Below are 9,160 nucleotides of genomic sequence, written 5' to 3'. Positions count from 1 at the left end.
GGCCCCGCTTTGCTTGCCGCCAATGGCACACCCATCCGCACATTCGGGAAGCGTTGCCCCTCACTGCGGTTCAGAGGGCAGCGCTTTCAATGGTCGTTCGTGACCGCCAGCGTGCCAATGGCACTGCTGGGCGTGGACTTCCTATGTGCGAATGGGCTGTTGGTCGACGTGAAGCGCAGATGGCTCGTCCAGGCCGAAACCTTCAGCTCGCTCGCTAGTTCGCTGAGCGGCTCGTTGAGCGGCTCACCGAGCGGCTTGCCAAGCAGCTTGCTGGAAGGTTTCGTCCCGGCGAGTTTAGTTTGCACGCTTCCGTCAGCGGACGACTTTACCCACCTCCTAGTCAGTTTCCCGGCCCTCATGTGGCCCACCTTCTCAGCGGTGGCCGTTAAACACGGGGTGGAGCACCATATACCCATGGTCGGGCCGCCGGTCTATGCCCGGACACGCCGACTCGAACCCACGAAGCTTGCCGTGGCGAAAGCGGAGTTCGTCATGCTGGAGCGGCTGGGGCTCGTACGGCGCTCCAACAGTGCTTGGGCTTCTCCTCTGCACATTGTGCCGAAGCCCGGCGGGGGATGGCGGCCGTGCGGGGACTACCACCGGCTCAATGATGCCACCACCCCCGACCGCTACCCGGTCCCGCATATCCAGGACTTTTCCGCCCGGTTGGCAAACACGACCATGTTTTCCAAGGTGGACCTCATCTGGGGCTACCACCAGGACCCCGTCCAACCAGACGATGTCCCGAAGACGGCCGTCATCACCCCTTTCGGCCTCTTCGAGTTCCTGAGAATGCCTTTCGGGTTGAAGAATGCGGCCCAGGCGTTCCAACGGCTTATGGACAGCATCTTGTGCGACTTACCTTTCCTCTTTGTCTACCTGGACGACATCCTAGTCACGAGCGTGTCCCGGGAGGAGCACCTGCTCCACCTCCGCACTCTTTTCGAACGCCTGGGCCAGCATGGCCTTATCATCAACCCCGCCAAGTGCCGTTTCGGCGTCGCCACCATCGACTTCTTGGGGCACCGCATCACCAGGCACGGGGCCGTCCCTTTACCTGCCAAGGTGGAGGCGGTCAGGGATTTCCCGTGACCCCGCACGATCAAGGGGCTCCAGGAGTTCCTGGGCATTGTAAATTTTTACCACCGCTTCATGCCTCACGTCGCCCAGCTCCTCCGCCCCTTGCACGAGGCCCTCCGGGGCAAGCCGGGCAAAGGTGACATTGCCTGGTCGGAGCCGATGGCCGCGGCGTTTGTGGGCTCAAAGCTGGCCCTGGCCGACGCCACCATGCTGGCGCACCCGGTGCCCGATGCGCCGATCGCCCTCACCAGCGACGCGTCGGACTACGTGGTGGGCGCGGTGCACGAGCAGTGGGTGCGTGGTGCTTGGCAACCGCTGGCGTTTTTTAGCCGGCAGCTTCGCCCGCACGAACGCCGCTATAGCACCTTCGACCGTGAGCTGCTCGGGCTCCACCTGGTGGTCCGACACTTCCGCCATCTGCTGGAGGGCTGCCCGTTCACGGCTTTCGTCGACCACAAGCCCCTTGTGTTCACGATGGCAAAGGTCGCCAAGCCATGGTCGGCACGGCAGCAGCGTCACCTCTCTGCTGTGTCCGAGTATACGACGGACATCCGTCACGTGGCGGGTAAGGACAACCCGGTGGCGGATTGCCTTTCCCGGCCCGTCGTGCACGCGGTCCACCTCGGGATCGACTCTGCCCGGATGGTGGAGGATCAGACCACCGACCCCGGCGTCCAGACCTTGCGGACCGCCATCACGGGCCTCCGCGTCACCGAGGTGCCGTTCGACGCCGCGGGTGCGGCCCTCCTGTGCAACGTCTCCCTCGGCCGGCCTCGCCCCGTCGTGCCCGCTGGCTGGCAGCGCCCAGTGTTCGACGCCATTCACGGCCTGTCCCACCCGGGCACAAAGGCCTTCCAGAAGCTCGTCGCGGCGAAGTTCGTCTGGCATGGCCTCAGGAAGGACGTTCCTCGACTGCGCCAGGACATGCCTCGCGTGCCAGCGCGCAAAGGTCCACCGCCACACCCAGGCCCCGTTGGCCCCGTTTGCGGTGCCCGAGCATCGGTTCGACCATGTGCATGTCGACTTGGTGGGACCTCTGCCCCCCTCGCGGGGGTTCACCCACCTCCTCACCATGGTGGACCGCACCACATGGTGGCCGGAGGCCGTCCCATTGGCGGTGATGTCTGCGGCTGATGTGGCGCAAGCCTTCATCGCCACTTGGGTTTCCCGGTTCGGTGCCCCCTCAGACATCTCGTCCGACCGCGGCCCCCAGTTCACCTCAGAGCTCTGGGCCGCTGTGGCGCAAGGGCTCGGTGTGAAACTACACTGCACCACGGCCTAGCACCCCCAGGCCAATGGCCTCTGCGAGTGCTTCCATCGCTCAATGAAGGCCACGCTCCGGGCCAGCCTCCGTGACAGCGGCTGGGCCGACAGACTCCCCTGGGTCCTGCTGGGCCTCAGGACGGCGCCCAAGGACGTCCTGTGCGCGTCCTCGGTGGAGCTGGTCTTCGGGCAGCCACTGCGGGTACCGGGTGAATTTATCCCCGAGTCCACGGCTCCTTGGTCCGTGGCGCAACAGCGCTCTGCCCTTCAGGAGTCCGCCCGGAGGTTCGCCCCAGTGACGGCGGCACACCACGGTTGCCCATCTTCCAACGTCGCCCCGGAGCTTCGCAAGGCGAAGTACGTCTTCGTCTGGCACGACGCCCAATGTTCCATACGACGGGCCCTTCCGCGTGCTGGAGACCGGGGACAAATATTTCACCATCGACATCGGCGGTACACCGGATCGCATCTCCGTGGACCGCCTCAAGCCGGCCCACCTCGATCTGGACCACCCCCCACAAGCAGCTCTGCCGCCGCGTCGAGGCCACCCCCCGGCGGTCGGACCCCCGGCACCTCCCAGCCCCGCTGTCCCACTACCTCCCAGCCCTGCACCCATCGCCAGGGGGCGTTTCGGCCGGGTCATCCGGCTTCCCCGCAAACTGTCCCTTCAGGTGAGCGGGAATTCTGGGGGGGCGCGTGTGGCGGGCACAAGGGGCAATAATTCCACGCACCAGTGGGTGGCGCGAGCGTCCAGGCAGGGAGCGAAAGCACACGCCCCGCCTCTCAACCGATCGGCCACGCCCGGGGACTAGGCGTGGCCTCGGGACATATATGCGGGCTCTAGGCTCGAGCCTGCCCAGTGCTGAAGTGCGAGCTTTGAATAAAGACTCTTTGTTATACCAACGCGTTGTGGCCTACCTCTCTGGCAATCGAGTCGTGTGTGCGCAGCACCACAGGTATATCTTTTGAGAGAAACTAAGCACACAAACCGCTCAAGACAGTCAATACACCATCAATATCTGGGTTCAAGTTCCATTCTGCCAACTGCGCATGCGCAGCACCCATCGTGATAATAAATATGGATTATCGTTATCGCGATCGTAAATCTAAAGCACGATTATCACCCAGCACAAGTTCCGATGGATTTATAAACTTTGACCCTACTCGAATGTCATTAGTGCATTCGAATGGCATTCATGGGATTAGGGTTCATGGGGCTTGGTGTGTTCCGTTAGCAAACCGCTTGCTTTGTGTGTTCCGTTCGTGAGCCGCTTTTTATTCTTGGTTTGAATCCCGGTGAAATACCTTCGACTAACCCTCCGATGAAATCTCGCCAAGACAGCTGTTCCCCACCATCTCAGATCATCCCCAATCTAAAACAATCATCTTTTCTACTCTCATTAACCCCACCCTCCAACTCTGCTCCAATCCCTCCTCCATCAAAAATTTGCTTCCTTGGAGTTTTTTCCCTGTATCCATCTTGTCCACCCCATGCATCCACTCCTGCCCCCCCCCGCCCCCATTCCTCCCCACACCCATGAGACTGGGGACAAACTGACAACGAAGGAAATGAGGCCATTTGGCCCAACATTGCCGTGTTGCATTGTCGCCATCTTCTTGATGGTTTGTTAAAATCTAAATAAATCAATATTTATCGGATAACCCAACTTGTATGACCATATAATCAACTCGATTAAGGGCCTATCTCATTGGCCTGGAGACTAGGTGGCGACCTGGTGGCGACTCGAGTCTCCGCTGTTTGCGGAGGCATCTCCGTGACGTCTCCTGGAGACTAGCCGGGTCTCCGGGAAGTCGCGGGAAATTCAAACATGTTCGATTTTTCGGCGACGTCGCGGAGACTAATCTTGTCCGCGACTGGGGAGACGTCTCCGCGACGTCTCCGCGACGTCTCCGCGACCTGCTGGAGACCAAGGAGACTGAGGAGACTGAGGAGACGTTGCGGCGACGATGCTGCGACGTCTCCGCGACGCTGCTTGACGCTGCTTGACCCACTTTAGAGACCACGTGACAGCGCGTGCTGGCATCATCGAGACGCCTTCACTCCTGGTCCAAGTCAGGTACAGGATCCAGTCAAGGTCTTCATCATTTGGTACTTGTTCCTGCTACTGCTGCTGCTGCTGCTCCTTGTACTGCCTTGGAAGAGGCCCCACCATCTTGTCTTGCCAGGGGACAGCTCCAACTCCAGAGTAGTACTGTCCTTCCACCATGCCACCCAAGGGCAGTGGGGGCCGGAAGGGCAAGAAGAAGGAGGATGAAGCAGCTTCAGCACAGTTTGTGGATGCTGAGGCAGCAGTTGATGCTAGAGAAGATGAGGAACATGGTTCCAGCGGCGATCCGACTAGAAAACAATATGATTGGAAAGAGGGGCATCAAGAGGCAATGGCTGACTTCTGGGAGGATCATCCGGAATTTTACGATAAATCGTATGCAAGATACAAATATAACCAATACAAGAAAGCAGCGGTTGAAACCTTCCTTGTTGATATGCGGAACATCTTCGAGGAGATCAAGAAGCCCCTACATACATGTGAGTGTATATTTAAATTGCATTGAATTTATATTTAATTGCATTAAAATAAATACATGCAAAAATATGTAAAATATGTAGCGAAAGGAGTAGTGATGAATATCATCGCCCTGGCGTAGACGTCGCCCTGGCGTCGCCTTGGTGAGAGCGCAAGCCATTTTTTGGTCTCCCGAGTCGCCGCGATTGATCAGTCGCGGCAGTCGCGGCGACGTCTCCGCCAATGAGATAGGCCCTTTAGGATTCATGGGGTGAGTATTCTTTGGAAGATCATGTAATATAATCAGATACTGATCGCTAATTGAATAGATAGGGATAGGGCCAAAAAGAATATTAAGCATGATTTCTCAAAACGTTATGGATGTATTCGGACAAAACTTGGTGGACATGTTGGTTGTGTGACAAGGACGAATGAATTTGTTCTGTGTTCAAGAATGCACAAGTGAAGATGCTGCAACATGGGGTTCACTCAGTACCATCAAGTACAGGATGTCCCAACACCTTAGCCCCCCCCCCCCTGCCCAGCCCAACGTAGGAGAGGTAGGGAGAAACCAGAATAGGGGGAAAAAGCTTTATTATTCGACATCTCATGTGCACAGTTTCAAAGCTTTGCTTCAATATTTGGTGTGCCCACCGCCCGCCGACCGAACTGCCTCCAAACGCGTGGGGTAGGATTCCAAGAGAGACACAAACAAGTCACGATCGAACTCCATTTCTTCGAGAACGTTAGTCAAAGCAGTGAGAAGCTCTTCCCTGGTGTTCTGGAGGCGTTGTTCAACTCTGTCCTTGAGTATCGCCCCCAAATGTTCACAGGCGTTGAGGTCAGGCGATGCTCCCGGCCACTCATCGTTTCCGAAAAAATCGACCTCGTTCGCCTTCAGAAGATTCTGGGTCGCCAGTGCGCTCATGCACGGGGCTGGGTCGTGCAGAAACGTGGTTTCCTTGATGCTGAGGACATTTTCTGGGTTCCGTAAGAACGGAATAACATGGCGGATCAGCACAACGTCTCGGAGGTATTTGCCGTCCCATGATTGTCCTTGCTCTTTGATGACCCACATCAGCCTTTTCGCTGTGAACATCAAGAAGACGCCAACGCACCGTGCACTCTTCGATTTCTCTCGAATCTTGAGTTCTTGTGGAATGTCATCATTGTGAAGAGCCCAAATTCTGTCATTCCGGAAGTTGGGACGTCGAGCCTCATAAATGAAAAATTCATCAGAAGGGGCAAGGAAAAGAAAATCATCAGAGGTCCACTCGCTCAAAAACTCACAAAACCACATTCGATCCTCGACGTTCTCTCCGTCAGCTTCGGTGCTGGAATTTGGTGAAAAGCCTTTGCGCCAATGGACTGAAGGAACCTATGGATACTTGATAAGCTCTTCTTCTTCCCTCAAACTTGTTCAATCTCCTTTTGGAGCCCTCGAATGCTTTTCTTCTCCTTGGCAAGCGACTCAATGATGATATCCCTGCTTTCCTCAGACAAACATTGTGCTGTCTGTTCGGGCCGGCTGTCCATCTCGCAATCGAAGGGATCACGGTTCCAATTGCGTTTGACGAAGTCCTCAGACCTGTTCAGGTACTTGGCAACCCAGGATCGGGATATGGTTCCCGGCGTCTGATCCCTGGCGACTCGGAACGCGATAGCCATGATGCGGCATATCCACCTTTTCTTCTCGGAATCACCCGACCACGACATCACTTCACAAAATCTGCAACAGAACAAGAAAGGCTCATTAGATCATTATGAAATTTGGTATTTGAGATGTCAAATGAATGATCCTTCCCGCTATATGCCCACCATTGTACAGTGGCGACCCAGTAGAGCTGGACGGGGGGAAGGTGTTGGGGCACCCATAGTGATTGCCATTGACTTTACCTTCTAAGCCTAAGGGAATGACTGTACCCAAAACATGCCAGGAAAATGCACCCACATTACAGAACTACCAGAACCCTTCACTGTTGGAACCAAGCAGATCACTTTGTGGATGTGAATCTTCGTCACTTTGATGGGGAATATACCTATTCCTGCTTCATCCCTCTCTGGACATTGTTCTGACATCATTGTTCTGACATCATTGTTCTGGCTTCAATGTTCTGGGTTCATTGTTCTGGGTTCATTGTTCTAGACTCATTGTTCTGGCTTCCTTGTTCTGGTCACATTGTTTTGGCATTATTGTTCTACATTCATGGTTCTGGCCTCATGGTTCTGGCCTCATTGTTCTGGCCTCATTGTTCTGGCCTCATTGTTCTGGCCTCATTGTTCTGGCCTCATTGTTCTGGCCTCATTGTTCTGGCCTCATTGTTCTGGCCTCATTGTTCTGGCCTCATTGATCTGGCTTCAGTCTAGCATCATTGTTCTACCTTCATTGTTCTGGTCTCATTGTTCTGGTCTCATTGTTCTGGTCTCATTGTTCTGGCCTCATTGTTCTGGCCTCATTGTTCTGGCCTCATTGTTCTGGTCTCATTATTCTGGTCTCATTGTTCTGGCCTCATTGTTCTGGCCTCATTGTTCTGGCTTCATTGTTTTTGGCCTCATTGTTCTGGTTTCATTGTTCTGGCCTCATTGTTCTGGCTTCCTTGTTCTGGTCCCATTGTCTGGCATCATTGCGCTACCTACATTGTTGTGGTCTCACTGTGCTGGCCTCATTGTTCTGGCTTCATTGTTCTGGTCTCATTGTTCTGGCTTCATTGTGCTGGCCTCATTGTGCTGGCCTCATTGTTCTGGGCCCATTGTTCTACACTCATTGTTCTGGTCTCATTGTTCTGGTCCCATTGTTCTGGTCTCATTGTTCTGGCTTCATTGTGCTGGTCCCATTGTTCTACCTTCATTGTTCTGGCCTCATTGTTCTGGTCTCATTGTGCTGACTTCATTGTGCTGGCCTCATTGTTCTGGTCTCATTGTTCTGGCTTCATTGTGCTGGCTTCATTGTGCTGGCTTCATTGTGCTGGCTTCATTGTGCTGGCTTCATTGTGCTGGCTTCATTGTGCTGGCTTCATTGTGCTGGCTTCATTGTGCTGGCCTCCGTTCTGGCTTCCTTGTTCTGGTCCCATTGTTCTACCTTCATTATTCTAGCCTCATTGTTCTGGTCCCATTGTTCTACCTTCATTGTTCTGGTCTCATTGTTCTGGCTTCATTGTGCTGGCCTCATTGTGCTGGATTCATTGACTGCCGATGTAAAAAAAATTGGATCTTAGTCGACACATGATGAGTTTAACCTTCGTACATCCCCATGTCCTCACCCCCTGTTTCTCTGAAAGGACAACTTAACATATCCACAAGACAGAATCTGTCATCAACTCAGAGCCTCATTCCTTGGAGCTTCTTGGCCTGAGCATCTCTCATGATTTTATCTGAGCCAAGCACACTTCCAGGCTGGACTGAAAGTCCATGTATTGATCGGCCATTCTGTACGCAATTCCAAGTCCCGAGATTGTGTCATGGATTAGGCCTCTGGTGAGCGATAGTCTCCTGCATCATCCAGCTATGGTACAAGGTGTGCTGGTCATGCACAGCAGGCTGGTCCGTGGCCTATCTGTAATATCGGACAATCCCCACTTCCAGTGATTCATCCCAAAGCAGCACAAACACGTGGATTACGTACAGCAATTAAAGCCATCTTTGTGCATCTCTCCGGGATCAGGCTGTCTGCCTTCAGCAGTTCTCTCCCTTGCTTATTTTTCTGGATGGTGATGAACGATTGGCTACACCATGCCGTGACTGTGAAGACCCAACTCAGCTTGTGAGCATGCTGACTCTTCAGGTGCATTCCCTACACCTTGTTTGTTGCCACTTGCAAGATAATTGTAATCGGTGTAGGATCCTGCGGTCCACTTAATGGAAGGGCTTGCTCAGCTCAATAATTTTGCACTTCATCATGTGCTCCTGCGAACGCGACCAAAATGGACGTCGTGAAAGCAGTCACGTTTGCGTTGAGCATAGGCCCGCTTGGCATCCCTGTGCCACCTAGCACGTGAATCCCATATATCGTGTTGATTTGTGCACTGACATTAAGCAACTGGACTTTTACGAGACGACGGTGTTTCTTGTCTGATGTCTTTACGCCACCTCTCCCCTACCCTCGCTTCGCGCAATTTAATCTAAAGCTTGGCAGTGCCACTCTGACTGCACTCGTGAGCAATTATATTACTCATCCTATCATTGCCATAATAAAAACCCACGCAAGTAATTTGCAGTGAGTATCATGTTATGAATTTTACTTTTGACATAATTGGAATCCATGTGACCCATCTACCTGTAAAATGTCTGCCTTA

General features: G+C 54.1%; 1 long non-coding RNA gene across 1 annotated transcript in view; it reads right to left on the bottom strand.

Moving 5' to 3' along the window:
* Positions 1-5,445: 5,445 nt before the first annotated feature.
* The window catches only part of LOC144889852 (uncharacterized), a 74,773-nt gene continuing 71,058 nt past the window's right edge, over positions 5,446-9,160 (bottom strand). The window contains exon 2 of the long non-coding RNA XR_013622114.1: positions 5,446-6,597. This is a non-coding gene — a long non-coding RNA (uncharacterized LOC144889852). The remainder of the gene's footprint in view (positions 6,598-9,160) is intronic.

The sequence above is a fragment of the Myxine glutinosa genome, chromosome 1 (genome assembly GCF_964187855.1).
Source record: "Myxine glutinosa chromosome 1, kmMyxGlut1.1, whole genome shotgun sequence".
In the NCBI taxonomy this organism is placed as follows: domain Eukaryota; kingdom Metazoa; phylum Chordata; class Myxini; order Myxiniformes; family Myxinidae; genus Myxine; species Myxine glutinosa.
Note: the sequence above shows the minus strand (reverse complement) of the source record. Positions and strands in the feature narration are given on the sequence as shown.